An 18,265-nucleotide genomic window follows, 5' to 3' on the forward strand; every position below is an offset into this window, starting at 1 on the left:
CTAAGCAGGTACTAGTGGACTGAAATTGGCTTTATTGAAGCAAAACTTTTTTCTCAGATAATTCTAAATGATGATATAGGGAAAAAATGTTTCATGAACTACTTTAAAAATTTACCCCCCCCTTTTTTTTAAAGACTTTATTTATTTACTCATGAGACACACACACACACACACACACACACACACATACAGAGAGAGAGAGAGAGAGAGAGAGAGAGGCAGAGACACAGGCAGAGGGAGAAGCAGGCTTCATGCAGGGAGCCCGATGTGGGACTCGATCCCAGGTCTCCAGGATCACGCCCTGGGCCAAAGGCAGGCGCTAAACCGCTGAGCCACCCAGGCTGCCCCAAAATTTACCCCTTTAAACAACTTTACTGGGGTATAATTTACTACGATAAAATTCACCCATTTTCAAAGTTGCTGGTATATGAAATGTAGTAAAATTTCTGAGTTGTGCAGCTCACCATAATCCAGGTTTAGAACACTGTTCCCATCCCAGTGAGGTTCTCAGGGCCCATGTATGGTTAGTCTTTGTTTCTACTCTCTACCCTGAGGAAACCTCTACTTTCTGCAAAAAAAAAAAAAAAAAAAAAAAAAGTGACATCTTGAGGACTCTTCAATCAGGTACACGATTTTTAAAAAGATTTTATTTATTTATTTGAGAGAAAGTGAGGGGGTAGGGGCAGATAGAAGAGAGAGAATCCCCAGAAGGCTACACACTGAGCACGGAGCCCGATGGAGGGCTCAATCCCAGGATCCTGAGATCATGACCTGAGCTGAAATCAAGAGTCAGATGCTCTACCAACTGAGCCACTCTGGTGCCCTGGTACACAATTTATACAGTATGTGCAATTCTTCTTGGGCATTTAGCAAAGATGCCTGGTACAGATCTCTGTCTGCCGGCACCTGGCTAACTCCCTTCAGTTACCAGAATACATCTAAAAATAGTTCTTTAAGTCTTTTCTTTAAAAGTGCTCTACGCTACTGAAATGCCAATATTAGTATTTAAGAATAAATGTACCAGTGTGTTTATTCCTTGATGTGTTATAGGGGCAGAAAAACAGGCTACATGAATGGAAGAGAAGGAGTGCCCATAACATATTGCTGAAAGAGAAAAGCAATGTGCTGAGAAATGAATATGGTATGATCCTATTTTTATAATAAAAAGAGAAAAAAGTCATATATGTGCATGTTTGTATGTTTCTATAACCACCAAGAATGTACAGAGAGACACACAGCAAACTGTTAACACTTACTACTTAAAGGGCAAGTGTTACTGGGGGGCAGGAGGTGAGGAAGTCACTTTCTCCATTGTTATGATCAAACACTGTTTTCCTGTTTGAAAAGAAAAATGCCATAAATGCTATCTTTGAAAGGCACAGTTATGTTTTCTATTTTTAAGATTAGCTTCCTTCTCCCTTCCTCCCTCCCTCTCCACCATAAATATAAATTAATATGGTTTTACCAAATGGGTGAGCTAAAATATTATGTGGATTATGGAGATCCCTGGGTTAGAACTTAGGTTTCAGAACTGGATTTCAAATTCACAGTGCTGGTGTAAGGGAATGAAGATGTCAACACTATGATTTTATCAGGCCACAGGAGTAGCCCGATGTTTGGGACAAAGCCTCACCTTCATTGGATCTCTAAGTTTTCCTAAATGAGTGGGGCAGGGGAATAGGGTCAATGCTTAGACTCACTCTGGGACACTGATGGAATGAGAGACAGTCCAACAGCACTAGTCTCAATACTACTCCTTGCTGTCTAATTCATTAGGACAGAAAACTTATCAGTAGAACAACAAAGAAAAATTTTTTAAAAAAGGAAATACCATTTTCAGCCTCACAAAATGAAACTGTGACTATATGCATATATGAAAAATACATATTTGTGTGATAAGTCTCCTATATAAATGCTTCATAGGTACATTTGCAAAGATGTTTGATGAAACTACACAAATGCACGTGGAAGTCTCACCAAAGTGCTGTGGTTCTATTTTTTCCCACGGGTAAGCTTTTTCCCCCTTTTATGATTTTTGTTATTCCTGTCAATTTCATCATTATTCTTTTTAAAATAAAGCTTTTAAGTATTATATCCAGAAAAAACACATAAATGGCATGTGTACAGCTCGATTAGTTATTGTGAATTGAACACACTCATGTAACCACCACCTAGACCAAGAAATAGAACATTTCATCCTGGTTTGTAAGAGAAACTGAATATTTAATTTCAGGGAAGAAAGTCTGAATTACCAAATACGTTTGGTGTATTGAAGCAGTTATTCCTTCCACTGGGATTTAGACTGGGCTGTCTGGGTAAAATTTAAATGCGAGTGAGTGAGCAAATTTAAAAATGACTCCACAGAGTCTAGAGACAAAACATCCTTGGAAAATGTGTTAGGGCTCCATCAACATGGCTTGCCACAGGTCTTTTCCATTGTGTCACAGGACAGGCTGTCAAGACCAATGACTTGTTCATGTTTGAGTCACACAACTCAAGCCAAACTTTTGACTCATCTCTGGGTTCATTTTTACCCCTAGGCTCCCTTTGTCACCAAGATATAGAGCAAAGAAATGCATGTGACCCGGCAAGCTGAACAGAGCCTCACTGTTCAAAGAAAGTAAAACAGACGATTAATTTGTCAGCACAAAGTGAAGACTCAGAAGACTGGAATATCAATCTCTTGTTCAATCTGTTATTCTTTCTTTGAATAAAAGGTTGCTTAGAATCCACATGCAGGTTAGAAATACAGAAGTTCAAAAGTGAGCAGACTCTGCATACTCTATACACTGGATAAGAAATATCTCCAAAGAAGAACAGGTCTGGGAAAAGGATTTATCAATGCTCACTGTTTCCACCGAAAGTACATCTTCTTTAGGTCTTGAACATACCAGATGCACAGGGATTTGTTGACTTGATCGGAATCGACATAGGCAATCAGAATCTTTGCCACAAAAGCAGGGATCTCAAGACCTATAGAGCATTTATGTGATTGGTGCTTAAAGCCAATGGTGCTTTTTAGCTGTGCTGAAGCTCCTGGAAGGCCAAGACAACTCTTTGACTCTGGAGATCTCTTCTTCCCAACCAAACAGAATGACTGTGAAAGACTCCTGAGCTTGCTGTGTATGAATTAACCAAAATAACTTGGGCCCTTTGTTTTTAAGTTCCATGTCTGCTTTGTTAGAAGCTTGAATGGTTGTTTTCAGAGTCACTCATCACAACTGGAAAGTCAGGCAATGAGCCCCTCTCTCTCCAGAAATTGAGTAAAATTTGAGAAGAGATATTTTTAGAGTCCACTTTCAGAGAAGGAATCTGGGCGAGGGGCTTAACATTGACTCTGTTATTTCCTGTTTCAAGACATGCCTTAGGACTTGGTGGATAAATGCTACCTATGATGGAATATTTTATTTAGAATTGTAGAGTAGGTTTGTCTTCCACATGAATAACGTGCACTGCACCGACACACCCTCACTCTCAATCAGGAAGTCGGCAATTCGGGTTCAGCCTTCCTCTCTGCTTAACTGCAAAAAGTTGGCACATAAGGTAATTTGAAAACAATTATTAAGGGTGGTTTTCAGAACTGATACACATATATAACCGCCAAGTATCTGGCAAAGATCCTTTTACCTAAGCTCAGAGATTTCCTAAAGCAGAGAGTAAATAAGACCTTTGCTGTTTCACTGATGCTGGTAAAGATTTGGGACTAAAATGATTATAAATAAGATATTGTAGTGGTGAAAAATGCAAAGGTAAGTTGATTTTCTAGTCCTTATATTACGAGAAGATAGTTTTGATTCTTCTTTGACAGAAAATTCTGCTAATTTATGGAACATGGAGTCCAAAATGCAAATTTTTCCCTTTCCTAGTCAACTTGGGAAAACAAATGCATTATTTGGAGAAGAAATCACAATTTGATCAACCTTAAAGCCTGCCATAGCCATTTTCTTTCAAAATTTAGCAATAAGAGACCACCAGTATTCTAGCGCTGAGCAATGATTCTTAACCAGGGGCCATTTTACTTCCAAGGAAACACCTGTCGATGTCTGGAGACATTTTTAAGTTGTCACAAGAGAGTCTGTGTGGATATGGGAGGCAGTGGGGACACAGCCGGCGCCCAGTGGGAAGAAGCTAGGGATGCTGGTAACGCACAGGACAGGACCCCCAACCTAAGAATTAACCAACCCAAAATGTCATCAGTCCTGAGGTTGAGAAACCTCTATCCTAGAGCATGGTTTTCCAAGGTTATTTATAGGAGCAGAGAATGAGACTGCCTTCATCATGGAAATGCACATAAAACCCCTACTCTCCTCAGTACACCTTTTTTTGAACGTCTGAGAGCACTTAGGAGCAACCGCTCTACCGCAGCGCCAGCAATGAAAGAAGGATTGAAGGGAAGACAAGCATGAATTCAAAGTAGGTTCAGAGATCAAAGTTGGCTGTATTTGCCTTGCCGTATGGCTTTGGTGTTTTGCAGTAAAATTAAAAAAAAAAATGGAGAGGGGAGAGAAGCCTTCTGGTTTCCATCCTCACTGAAGAATAGCGGCATGGCAAAGGAACCATGTTACTCCTCTTAAAATGAGGACATTTTCGCTCCACACTAAGCATTTCCTGTCTGATGTCACCTACCTCAGAAGGAGTTTGAGGCTGAATCCCATTTTGTGTTTTAATGGTGCCATTGACACAAAGCAAGACTGGTTCACGATAAAATTGACCTAGCACTTAAAAAAGGAGTCATTATCCGATTTCTATGCAGTCATCATTTGCACCTAAAAATAGCATTCCTCTGAAATGAGATGATTCTAAATAAGCCATTTGGGGAGACTAATAACAGGTTTGTGAGAAGAGAGGAAGGGGAATAAAAAGAGATCTATCACACAATTAAGACGCAGACACAACCAACATGCCTGGATCCTATGGGCACCACGACAGCCAGGATACAAAGATGGGTCTAAACACAATAAATTAATTTTCAGTACACACAGGAACATGGTAGACATACAGTTATCTGATGGGCCCACTGCAACTTTCCTATGTGGTGTATTTACATTTCAGCCTGTAATAACAGTTCTTTGAAAAGGATTGTCTTGTATTTGACTATTTAGCTCCAGCAGTTAAATCACACTGCATTTTTGAATTTTGCTGCCTTCCCAGAGTTGGAAGGAGATAAGCTGATACATACACACTTCACCCTCCTCGTTCAGGTCGGTGTTGGCCACTGAAGACAGCACAGGGGGGCAGAGGATTCCACTGTTCGGAGTGGCACCTGTTTGCAGCCAGGAACACACTTGAGAAGCAGGCACACTCCTGCTTCTTGCTTTCTGTGGTACAGCAGAGATGTATTAGGGCACTTAAGTTTCATGTAATACAGTGTAGGGGGGTAACATTTCATATTTCCACTTGCTTTCCTATCTAGACTAGAGTGAGAGGGGTGTTCGCTTATGGAACATTGGACTAGTTGTGAAAGGAAGGAAAGAAGGGAGGGATGGAAAGAAAGAGAAAGAAGAAAGAAGAAAGAAGAAAGAAGAAAGAAAGAAAGAAAGAAAGAAAGAAAGAAAGAAGAAAGAAAGAGAAAAAGAAAGAAAAGAAAGAAAGAAAGAAAGAAAGAAAGAAAGAGAAAGAAAGAAGGAAGGATGAGAAAGAAAAAAGGAAGGATGAGAAAGAAAGAGAAAGAAAGGAAAGGAGGAGGGAGGAAGGGAGAGAGAAAGCAAACAAGAAATTGGTTTTGAGGAGTAGTGCCTGATTTGGGAAGGATGAAACTGGATACAACTCCATTTTCTCCCCTGTCCCCACCATGGCTTTGAGGGCTTAAGACTGTTCCCTGTTTTAGGATGAAATTTGTGCCTATAACAAACCACCCCAATTCTCTAATCCTCTAATGGAACTTCCCTCGTTCTACACCCTTGTTATTGGTTATGTCTGGACCCTGTGGACAAGAGGCACAGAATATAGCTGCTCAATTCTGGAGGGAACGTTAGCTTCTTCAGGCCATGTTACAGATAACTCTGGTGGCTCCCCCAAGAAATCAGAGTTTCTTTCTCAGTATTTGGGGCCAGCAGATTTCCACCTGATTTCTGATTTTTAAAAAAATACTTGAAAAGAATTTATTATGAAAAACTGTAATCTTAGATGAAGGTAGAAAGAACAGGGTGATGAACCCCCAACTGCCTTCACCCAACAATTATTAAAATTTTCCACATATGCTTCACCTACCTCTTTGTATTTCTAATATGTTTTACTGTAAATCCCATATAACTTGCCATTTCACTCCCACATAATTCAGTGTGCATCTTAAAATTATATACATATTTTGTTACATAACTACAATGCTATTATCAAATTTAGAAAATTGTCGTGGGATTTTCTAAACAGGTTTTATTTAAAATTAAGTTTTAAAAATTAAAACGATCACAAAATTATCTTTTCAACAGTTGTCTGAATCAGTCTCTTAAAAAGATATGAACATTGCAGTTTACTGTTTTATCCTCCTAGTGTCTTTATTTCTATTCTCTGGACTAAAGTTTTCCTATCTGATACCTCATGGATATTATCATGGGGTTAGTCACGTAGCAGATGAGCTACCTTTAAGCATTCTTCCTTTGTTGAATAACATGAAACATGGCAGGGAAGGAGACCTTAGGACTTAAGGTTATATTATTATTAGAATATTCTTCTCACCTGTGAGTTTAGCTTCTCCCTTATACTTTCGTAGAATTGGTAAGCATATTTGTATTTATTTATTACTCAACTTGTTTCAAAAAATGACTTAAGAGAGGGGTGCCTGGGTGGCACAATTGGTTAAGTGTCTGACTCTTGGTATTAAATCAGGTTGTGATTTCAGGGTCGTGATCTCAGGGTCATGAGATGGAGCCCGCCATTGGGCTCCGTGCCTAGTGTGGGGTCTGTTTGAGACTCTTTCTTCCTGTACTCCACCTCCTGCACGTGCTCTCTCTCAAATAAATAAATAAATAAATAAATAAATAAATAAATAAGTAAATCTTTAAAAAATGACTTAAGAGAGATTTCACTCCTAGAAAAGCAGATTCTGATTTTGTATTATAATAATTCTTCCCAAGACACATGCAGTAAGTCAGGGTTGTTCTGGAGAATTCCTGCTTGTGACAGTAAATGCACATTAACTAAACTGCAAAGTTTGAGGGCATAGTCCTCCACAAGACTGTCCTCACTTCTGATACTATCTGTAAGTTTAGAGTGTTCTCAAGAACCATCCCCAGGTTTGATAATTTGCTGGATGGACCCAGAGAACTCACTGAAAGCTATTATACTCATGGTTATGGATCATTAAGAGAATGAATACAGATGAAAATCATCCAAGGGAAAGACAGATATAGGGAAGAGCCTGAGAGGGCTCCAAATACGAAAACTTCTGCTGTTCTCAGAATACATGCATTACCCTCCCTGCGTTGCTACAACACAATCCGTGTTGGAATATCACCATCTTGGTCACCTGAGCTTTGGTGTCCAGAGTTTTTACTGGGGCTCCATTCTGTAGGCATGATTGATTGGCTGTTCTCATGATTGATCTCAGCCACCAGGCTTATGGATATCACAAGACCCAAAGCCCTTGTCCTGAATTGCATGGTTGGTCTTCCTGGCATGGCTAGTCTACCATAAGGTCCAATGTGGCCACCTACCACTCTAAAAAAGACACTTCTATCAAGTATGACATATATTACCTCCCAGAACCCAAAGGCAAAGGGGATCTCTCACTGGGCAAGGCCAGGTTTTTTATTATGCAAATTAATTTACACCTGTTCTTATTGACCATGCTAATCCTCACCTATTCCTCTTACGATGATACTTTACTAAGGGGACAATTTTTACATAAAACTGTTGGGAAATTTTAAAATGAGAGGTAAATTGTATCTAGCAATAAATATCTCTGATAATGTAAGAGTATCAAAACAAGAAGGTGACCTCCAGGGATCCCTGGGTGGCTCAGCAATTTAGCGCCTGCCTTTGGCCTAGGGCGTGATCCTGGAGTACCGTGATCGAGTCCCACACTGGGCTCCCTGCATGGAGCCTGCTTCTCCCTCTGCCTGTGTCTCTGCCCGCCCCCCCTCTCTCTCTCTCTCTGTGTCTCTCATGAATAAATAAATAAAATCTTAGAAAAAAAAATGTGACCTCCACATAATAGTTAAAAAATAAAATGAGAGTTAGGGAAGAACAGCTTCAAAAATATACACTATTTCAACTATGTCATAAAGAAGGGGGAGTTTTTAATATTTTATTTTTTAATTTATTTTTTAAACTTTTACATGTTTACTTCCCTATTGAAAGCTAACGAGGATTTTGATTATAATCCACCTCCAGCCTCATGGACCTCTAGGTGCGATTTCTTAACAGAAAAGAAGCTTCTTATAAAAATCAACATTTTATGAACTCAGATCACTTGTGATTCCTGTAAGTGCGAAAAATAAGTGGACATATGGTACAAATTCTCACTCATTTCTACTTTGTTTTGCAAGTGAGATGTGTAAAGCTCTTCAAGACCTTCCCTGCCATACATGAAAACAGACTAAAGAGTTCTGGATTTACACCTTTTTTTTTCTTTCTCGACATGAAATTTTATGAATTACATACAGTGGAAGGTCAAGAACTGGGTTTGAAAAAATTAATGAATGACTTCTACTGCACTCAACAAATTGATGAATATGAAGGGACCATGGTTTAATTTCACCTTTTTTCTTCTTTACTAATTCGTTTCTGGATCCAAACTTTCCCTCTGATGCACAGCCAGCCAACAGTGGGGTGCTGCTTCTATTCAGTCGAAGCTTCTGGATTACCTTGTACATGCATGAAAAAGTAGTTACTTCCATAAAGAATCTCTGCTCCATTTGACACTTTTATTTTAATGCAGCTGAGGCACTCAGTAAGGCTAGGAAACCTCCCTACGGACACATGTGGCCTCCTTCCTATTCTCTAAAAGTCAGGCAGCTCCACTTGTGTCTTCAGAGAAAGCACTGGCTCTATCTTTCAGAGGGCAGAGAACATGTGGGCAATTCACAATGAAACTACTACATGTTTAAAAGAACAGTGATCCGGGATCCCTGGGTGGCGCAGCGGTTTGGCGCCTGCCTTTGGCCCAGGGCGCGATCCTGGAGACCCGGGATCGAATCCCACATCAGGCTCCCGGTGCATGGAGCCTGCTTCTCTCTCTGCCTGTGTCTCTGCCTCTCTCTCTTTCTCTCTGTATGACTATCATAAATAAAAAAAAAAAGAACGGTGATCTTATGTTTCTTCCACCTTGAAGTGTTAAAGACTATAGATTGCAGCTGAAGGGAAATTAAGGTCCCTATTCACACAATTCACAGAGCCTGTGAAACTGAAAAAGAAATGAACCCAGTTGCAAAAGTATACAGTTGACTCAGGCAATTTCATCGTTTTAGTGTAGGGGGAAATGTCTTTTAATGTCATCAGCTAGAGAAAGGTGAATATTCAGGAATCAAAAAAGCACCCAGAAATGTTAACATGAAAAAGGAAGAGAAGAAAGGGAAAGAAGAGGTGGCAGGCAGAAAACATGACAAGGCACACAGAGGATGAGAAAGGAGGAGGAGCAAAGCCTCCTGAATCAGGGATCCTCAGCTGCAGTGGGTGGAGGTGCAGGGAAGGTTAGAATGTCCTGGGGTTGCAGTGTCGCTTGAAAGAGGGCATTAGATATTATAATCTTACATTCTGAATTCAGAGAGATTGCTTTCATGCTTGTAACACAAACCTTGGCGAGTCCAGCTCTACAAAATCTTCTTGGCTGGTGGAGATAAGCCTGTTCTAACCCAGCTGCCAAGCAGATTCTCAACAGGAGAGGGAGAGAACAGTCAGAGGAGGGAAGCACAAAACAAGTGCAAGGGAGGGGAGGGTTGGGATGGGGTTTACGCTCTTCAAAAGAGGGCATTCAGTTTTAAAAGACTGGAAACCTAAAAAATACCCTAACAATTTCAGGACCCTGTTCCATCAGAGTCCTTACTGCAATGTTAAGGTAACCTTGGGACACCTGACATTTTGGAATACCATCAACCTTTGGTACTTTCTGGAACCTAGCTGACCTCCAGGTGGGACATTCTGTTTTGTTTTTGCATCTCCAGGGCATCCTTTTTTTTTTTTTTTTAAAGACTTTAGTTATTTATTCATGAGAGACACACAGAGAGAGGCAGAGACACATGCAGAGGGAGAAGCAGGCTCAGATCATGACCTGAGCCAAAAGCAGACATTCCAGGCATCCCTGGGGCATCTCTTTTTTGAAAATCTCAAAGCATTTTACAGGTGTTTAAACAATCTGCAAGTGCCTAAAATAAACTAGAATCTAAGTAACATTTCAGGTTTTTTTTTTTTTTCATTTCATTTCAGGTTTTTACCTACACTCTTCCATATCAACTCATTTGGCTTTTATGGCCCTGGTTCTTGTCCATCTTGACAAATCTCATGGATTCAAAAGGAGACAAAGCTATAGTGATGTGATGATCCCAGAAAAAACATCAAGACCCTCCAAACCTCTCTGTTTCCACAGCCTGCATCAACAAATTGCAGCTGTCAATGAGCACAGATAAATTAGGTGACTGTATGTGGGAACTGCTAAAGTAGATTAGTAACTTTAAGAATAAAACACACAACTAAACCGCATGTAGGTGATACATCATAATTGTGTCGCTGGCTCAGCGGATCAGTAGCCAATCAGGTCCCGACGGGCCATATGTGTATTTATAAATATATCTGCTAATGTAAAGGTCGCGCTGCTCACTGCTCAGGGAAATCAGGCACATTTGGAACCATCCCTAGAAGATTTTGGTTTCTTAAAAAAAAATATTTTGACAATTTGTGACAAATGCAATCCTGCCCCCATATGTTCTATACTATTTAAAGGGAAATGACACCCAGTTGCCTTCACATCCACACGTGAATCCTTCTGTTTTAATAATGAAGTGAGGAGGTGAGAAAGGAGGAGGGGGTTACCTTGCACACATATTTTAGAAGATATAAATATCTTTTCAAACTTCGTATTTCCACACTTCAAGAGGACAGAGCTTCTAAGATCTACGTGACTATTCATGACACAGGAAATAACAGAAACTTCTCTTCCAGATTCGGAAAGGAAGTGGGAAAATAATGAATGACAAGAAAACAGTGGTAGATTCTTGCAGGAAATACAGGCTTCTGACCCCTTGCTCATTTTTTCTGCCTAGTATTTGCTGCCTGCTTTTCTGGGCACGATGGATGGGGGTTGCATGGCTCTGCTAAAATGATCCCCTCTGCCAACCTCTGAAGAAATCTCTTATGGATTAAGTTAGAACACCCAGGCATCTCAGTCAGGCCTGGGAATTACTCTGCGTCAATGACCCAGAAGCTCAGAACCAACTTTGTACAGCACACACTCATCTGCTTGCATCCCGCCCTGTTCTTTAATACCAACAGAGTAACAAGGTTTCCCCGTGGCATAAAAGACAGAAACTCAAAAAACAAAACACAAAACAAAAAACAACCAACGCCCCCAAACACACACAAAAAACCCCCACAACACTTGGATGACATCTTTGGTGAAGGAAAAAAAAAAGCTTCTGACAAGAGGGAAAGGTATGAAAATATTTTGAGAGAATTTGCTTAATCGCTCAGCAATGCCTTCCGTTCAATCTAGCCATTGAATGTGAATAACCATGACAGATGGCTCCTGCTAGTTTAAAAAAAAAAAATTAGCTAAATTTTCAGATAACGCAGCCTTCTGTCATGTTCTCCTACTCCGAGGCTTCTGCGGTGTGTTTTGCAGGCTCTGAACTGCGGGCTGCTTGCTGTAACCAGCTTTTGGTCAGAATTCACACCACTGGATACCTCGTGCTCAGAACCAAGAGGGGAGAGAGACTGTCAGTTTGGATGACAAGACCTTGATAGGCCACACGTCCCCAACCCAGATATGAGATCCACGTTTTATGCACAAAGCCATGTTTGAAACATTAAGGGCGGAGAGGAGAGCTCTTGGCTCTATCAGCCTGGCCATCTCTTTGTAGCAGAACAAACTCATATCTGATGCTATAATTACAAGCCTAATGGACACACTTAATTTATTTTGGAGAAGTGAAGTTGATACCCACTAGTGCTATTATTGAAAAGACTAATGAGAGTAGCTCGGTAAGAAAATAAAAGATTTATTGAATTCCTTTTGGCACCCGGCACAGCTTAGCAATTTTGAGAGCCCATCAAAACAGCAGATATATACCCCGCTCAGATGTGCTGTACGGGATGTGAGCTGGGTTTCAGATTTTCAATAACAAATCTGTCACTCTGATTTTAATTAGACGGCTTAAAGCAGCTACATCAATAATGGCAGAATGACGGCTCAGTTCAAAGATCATAGAGATGTTACTCTACTTTAATAGTTCTTTTATACAAGTACATATTTCAGAAGTTTGCGAGGCATTCATCTTGACTACCCCTTTCACCAGAGAGGAGGAAAAAATATGCCTAATTGAATTGAACCACGAACACTAGCAGTCACCACCATTTCTGAGCCAGGCTGTTGCATCCAGCTGGTTAGGAGGTCTAATTTCACACCGCACAGCAATGAAATGCTGCTAACTTTTATTTGTGAGTGTAAAACAGTAATATTTCATGACAGCAAAAGGCCAGTTGACGCCGCTGGGTGCACCCTCCACTGGTCTAAACCTGAGAGATGAATAGCAGTCTTGGTTGAGTACAGACAGACCAGCTTTTCCCATGAAAAGCTCAGAGGAGTGCGTGGGGGAGGACTTGCCCTGGGAACAGGGTGGAAGCCCTCCTGAGAAGAGCACTCCTCAGCCTGAGGGGAGAGCGGAAGCCTCAGAGGGAACAGCTGCTGCCAAAGGGCCTGGTCTCTTCTTCAAGGGGTTGGAGGGAGGTGCATTTAATTGTCACTGTATCTCTTTCCACTGATTCTTATTACACCACTAACAACATATTGATTGCATAAATAAATAATATAGTGACATGTATCTTTCTGTATTTTATCCCATGGAAATATATACATGTTATATATATACAGGTATATATACATACATCCACTTTTCTTTAGGAAATAAAATCGGGCTATGTATACTGTAAGGTTTTTTGCTTAACAACTTATGGTAATTATCTTTCCATGTCAATAAGTCTATCTCCAAACCATCATTTTTAACAAGTGCATAATATTCTATTATGGATTACCCATCTTATTTATTCAGGCCCCTCTCATTGGACATTTAGGTCATCTCCAATTATTTACAATATCAGAATATATATATATATATATATATATATATATATATAAATACAGAGTACATGAATATGTTCCATCTTTATTATAAACATATACTATGCATATACATATAACTTAATTATTATGTTAGGATAAATTAGGATAAATTCTTAGAACTGGAATTCTGAGGTCAAAGTATCCACATTAAAAAGGTTTTTTTAAGTTTTTTTAAGTCTAAGATAGCCATCATTTTATATATTCATTCATTCATTTTATGAACAGTTTTGTAACTTTTTTTAAGTTTTTACTTACACTCTAGTTAATGTACAGTGTAATATTAGTTTCAGGCGTACAATTTAGTGATTCAGTATTTCCATACAACACCCAGTGCTCATCACAAATGCTCTTCTTCATCTGAATCGCATAATTCCCCTCTCCCCCACCCTTTCCTTCTGCTGGTAACCCTCAGTTCTCTATAGCTAAGATTATTTCTTGGTTTACTTCTCTCTCTCTCTCTGCTCTTTACTCATTTGTTTTGTTTCTTAAATTCCACATATGAGTGCAATCATATGGCATTTGTCTTTCACTGACTGGCTGATTTCACTTAGCATAATTCTCTCTAGCTCCATCCATGTTGTTGCAGATAAGATAGCCCCCGTTTTAATGGCTAGACGTGAAATACTGGCTTTAGAAGCACCTTCTCTGGGATCAGATCCTGGCAAAACCTCAAACCTTCCACTATCACTTTCATAGCATTATACAAATCCCTAAGTTCATCTCACTTCCTCAACAATGCAGTTTATCACTCTCCAGAATAATGTGAGCATTCCTTGGACCCACTCCCTGAGGTCATTCTTTCTCACCAGTCCTCAGTGATGCAGGCACAGCTGTACTGACCCCCAGTCATGAGTGAAGTCCTGATGCTGACTCTGCCATATCTAAATATCACGTTTAGAATGGAGACCAAGGCCTTTGTGGCAGTGCCATTTCATTGCTCTGTATCAGCTCTGCCACTTTTCAGTCTATCTGACCTCGGGTCAGTCACTTATCCTTTACGTGCCTCAATTTCTTAAGTGCTCATGCTTCCTTCTCCAGGAAACCCTCCTGGACCTCACCTGTCTGAGTCACAGAACTTCCTTTATGTTCTCACACCATTCCATACTTCACCCAGCACAACACTAACCACATTTGTCCTTCCCCAAACCTAGAGGAGTAAAGCAATGATATGTGTCAATATTGGCAACTACTCCTGCACCATTAATTATAAAAGGCAATTATGGATTGCCAACAATTACGGATTGTTTCAGGTACTAGGGATACCTCTTTACTAGGGATATAGTACAGAATACAACGGATAAAGTCCCTGCTCTCATGTGACAGGTAGTCCAGTTGGGGAGGGACAGACCAATAGCCAAATAGGTCAACATACAGTATGGCAGGTATGGTAACCACTATGGAGAAAAAATAAGATAGAGTAAGGGGAAAGGAATGTCAGAGGTTGGGGTGGGGTAGGGAGGGCCTTGAGCTTAGATAGAGTGGGGTATTAGAATCCTGGTCTGCTACCTCGAGAGCCCACACCTCTCCACTCCAGCAGGCTGTCAAGCCTCTTGGATTCCATTGTGACACAACTCCCACAGCACAGGCACTGCTTTGTGGGAGCGTCTTTCCCCAAGACTGTGCTGTGTGTTTAGACACCTTGGGCACCCCTTGCCGAACATAACCTGGAACAGTTTTCACTTTTACAGTTCACTGGTTGTGTTTCTGTATATTCCAAGCAATGATTTTTTTTAAAACTGAGAAGGCCTTTTAATTGAGATTTCTTCTCAAGGACTAGGTAATTCTAACAATCAATACAAGGTGAGTGTTTTCTAAGGATGTGCTCCTGGCCCAACTGTCTACATCAGATCACTGTCCAGTTCTGCCTTCTGTTCCTCACTTGCCTTTTCTTCTTTTTTTCCTGCTTACTTCCCTGCTTCCAGCTGCCAGCAAGTCAGATAATTAAATGCCAAAGTAGTGACACTTGGCATTTCAATGAGCACTCTGTATTTACTACACTGATCCCTCTCGACAGCCCTCCTGCTCAGCATGTGTGTGAGCTCTCTGCTGCTCTGCCCAGCTGAAGGCTCCTCTGTTGCAGAGCTGGACCAAGTGAAGAAAGATGACCTCGGCAGCAGCCCAGACTGAGCCCAGAACTGAGAGAGGGGGGCAGCACATTCCCAAACTTCTCTCCTGGTCACTTCTCAGGGTTTATGGCCTTGATGCAATTAAACAAGCATTTAAGACCTGAGCCCTCTCTGTGCTCACCCTCTTCTGGGATACTATTTTAAGTAAATTCTATATTAAAGACAACAGAGCTTTAGGTCTTTTCATTTGAACCAGGCATTGCCAGGACATTGCACTGTACATGACTAGAAGGTGATTTCACCTCCACGGCCCACCCAGTTTTATACTAGACTTATTAGTTAGAACACAAGTGGACCTTGGACGTCAAAGTCTGACTCTAGGCCCCATGGCTGTATCTTAGGCCTTGGAAGAATTGCATTCACAATCTGCTTCTTCCCCAAAGCTATCACCTGTTCTCAGTTGCAACTTAGCCATCACTTCCTCCTGGAAGCCCTTCCAGACCCAGTGAGTCTGGGGTAAGTGCCCTCCTGGGTGCCCTGACATAGCCAGTATTTTACACAGCTCTCAACCATAAGCTCTGAGGATAGGAACCACGTCTCACTCACGACCATGGCCCTGGTGCCAAGAACAGTGCCTGGAGCATTATCGATGGTGCAAATACATGATTCCAATTAAACTGCTAGGCCAGTCAGATGGAAAGGTATTTTCAAATCCTTTCAAGTCCTAAAATCATCAATATGATTATTAAATTTGCAAATAAGTTTTCTTCATTCATTCATCTATCCAAATAATACATACATACTGAGGACCTACTATTTCCCGTAAATTGTCCAAAAGACTCGCTATTCAAATATTCTCTTACTTCCTCCTTTAAGAGCCTGTTTTTACCATTCAAGAAGGCCTGTGGCTACATCCAAGAAACTGGCTTACAAGTATTCCAGGGGAAATTTTTAATCAATGACCACAGGATGCTTCGTCTGAGACAAGCCCCATCACATCACTGTTTATACTGTGGGTGCCTTGCAGAGCAGATGGCATCTAGTAGATGCTCAATGAGTATTTGTGGGAAAGTGAATAAACAAGCAGCCCAAACATGCTAGCCACTACTGCATTAAGAAAGTCACTGGATGGAATCAGTAACTAAGATGAAAGGAGACTATAAAATCCGTGAGTGGTACTGTCTCCACACTTGCCTCACTTCCTAGCATAGTCAAGATGGAGTAACAGGGACCAGATTTACCCTCCGACCCAACACACACACACACACACACACACACACACCTCTCAGATAAAATATATAAAACAACACTGGTATTGGACATCAGGCAATAAAAGACAGGGGTCCCCAAGATAAAGAACAAGTGAGGTGAGGCCTACTAGTGGCCCAGCTTACTTAAGCCTTGGTGGCAGCATAGGGAAGAAGGACCCAGGAAGAAGGCAGCAGACTTCTTAACTTGAGAAAATAAAGCCAGGGGATACCAAGGCAGCTGGAGTTTCCAGGACAGAGTAGAGAAATCTACAGAGAAGAGAACCACTCAGAAAGAGAAGATTTGCAGGGGGCCCCCCTCAAGTATTCTGCAGAGAACTAATAAGGAAGCACATACATTTGAATAACTCCCCGGAAAACAACGAAGGTCTAGAGGGAACAATGTTGAGCACTCAGGGAGCACCCTTGATACTCCCACAAATCAGAACAGAAAAATCCAGAGTTCACGGGGTACAGGGTAGATTGCTCAGGACAGCTGTGCCCCAGTGGCACGGAATAGTTAGCCATCGACTGCACACTGCTCCAGAGCTGCCTACCAAAGCAAGACCTGAAGAATCAAACAGTTTTCAAGGAACTTAATTATTTCCCAGAGCAAAGCTCAAGAATATTCACAGGAATGCAAAAATATGAAGCACCCAACAAGGCAAAACTCAGATTGCTTGGCACCTAGAAAACTACCAGGCATGCAGAGAAGCAGGAAAAAGTGACCCACTATTTGGAAAAGAAAAAAAAATCAATCTGGTTTTGATGGATTGATAACTGACACAGACGTTAGAGGTAGCAGGAAAAACCATTAAAATAGTTGTTCTCACTGTATTCCTTAAATTGAAAGAGTAGGAAAGGATATGGAAGAGATTTTAGAAATCAAACCTCTGGAGATGAAAACTGCAGTGTCTAATAAGAAAGTCATTGGAAGGGATTAATAACAGATCTGACATTGCAGAAGCAAGGCTTAGTGAGGGTGAAGACAAAGCAAAAGAGAATGTTCAATATGAAACGCAGAGAGAAGGAAGAATTTTTTAAAATGAAGAGAGTTTTTGTTGCACGGCATACGTCTGGCTTCAGAACGCATGATCTTGCTACTCTGTCGTACCACGTCCAGCTCCCCATGACCAGGGACACCCTCACTATGCAACCTGCCTAGCTGAGGCGGCGACTCAGGGTGATGTTCTCTGTGAAGCCCTACGGGGAGCGGAGGGGGGCGGACACGTGAGAGAATGTACATGTGGAGGCAGTCTGTATGCACGACCTTCCCACACAAACATTGGATCTGGACTGAAATATGTGAACAGGTGGGATAAAACACTCAGTCCTGCATGTGCTGGTTATGGCTAGAGTGATCGGGTGTTAGGAAAAACTACAGTGGAGCAGGGAGCCACTCTTACACAATAAATTCCTATAAAAACCCAACAAGTTCCGAATTTACTCTTCACACATTAGTATGGCCCAAAGGCATCTGAAAAAACAGCATCTAATTAAAAATAAAATAAAGTTTTTACTATGGCCCACTACCTCACACATAAAATTCTTTTCCCATGAAATAGCTTCCACTAATGTGGTGGTTAGCTCAACTACTTTTTTTTTTTTTTTTTTAAGGAAAACAGGCTTTTCTTCCTACCTCCATTCATGTGGTGGGCTCTCAGGGCCCCAAGTGTGGACCT

At 41.0% G+C, this 18,265-nt stretch overlaps 1 protein-coding gene across 26 annotated transcripts in view; it reads right to left on the reverse strand.

Annotated features, from left to right (window-relative positions):
• GLIS3 (GLIS family zinc finger 3) overlaps window positions 1–18,265 on the reverse strand; it is a 622,522-nt gene that overhangs the window by 131,581 nt on the left and 472,676 nt on the right. The gene's annotated exons all lie outside the window — the stretch shown is intronic.

The sequence above is a fragment of the Vulpes lagopus genome, chromosome 2 (assembly GCF_018345385.1).
Source record: "Vulpes lagopus strain Blue_001 chromosome 2, ASM1834538v1, whole genome shotgun sequence".
NCBI classification, from domain to species: domain Eukaryota; kingdom Metazoa; phylum Chordata; class Mammalia; order Carnivora; family Canidae; genus Vulpes; species Vulpes lagopus.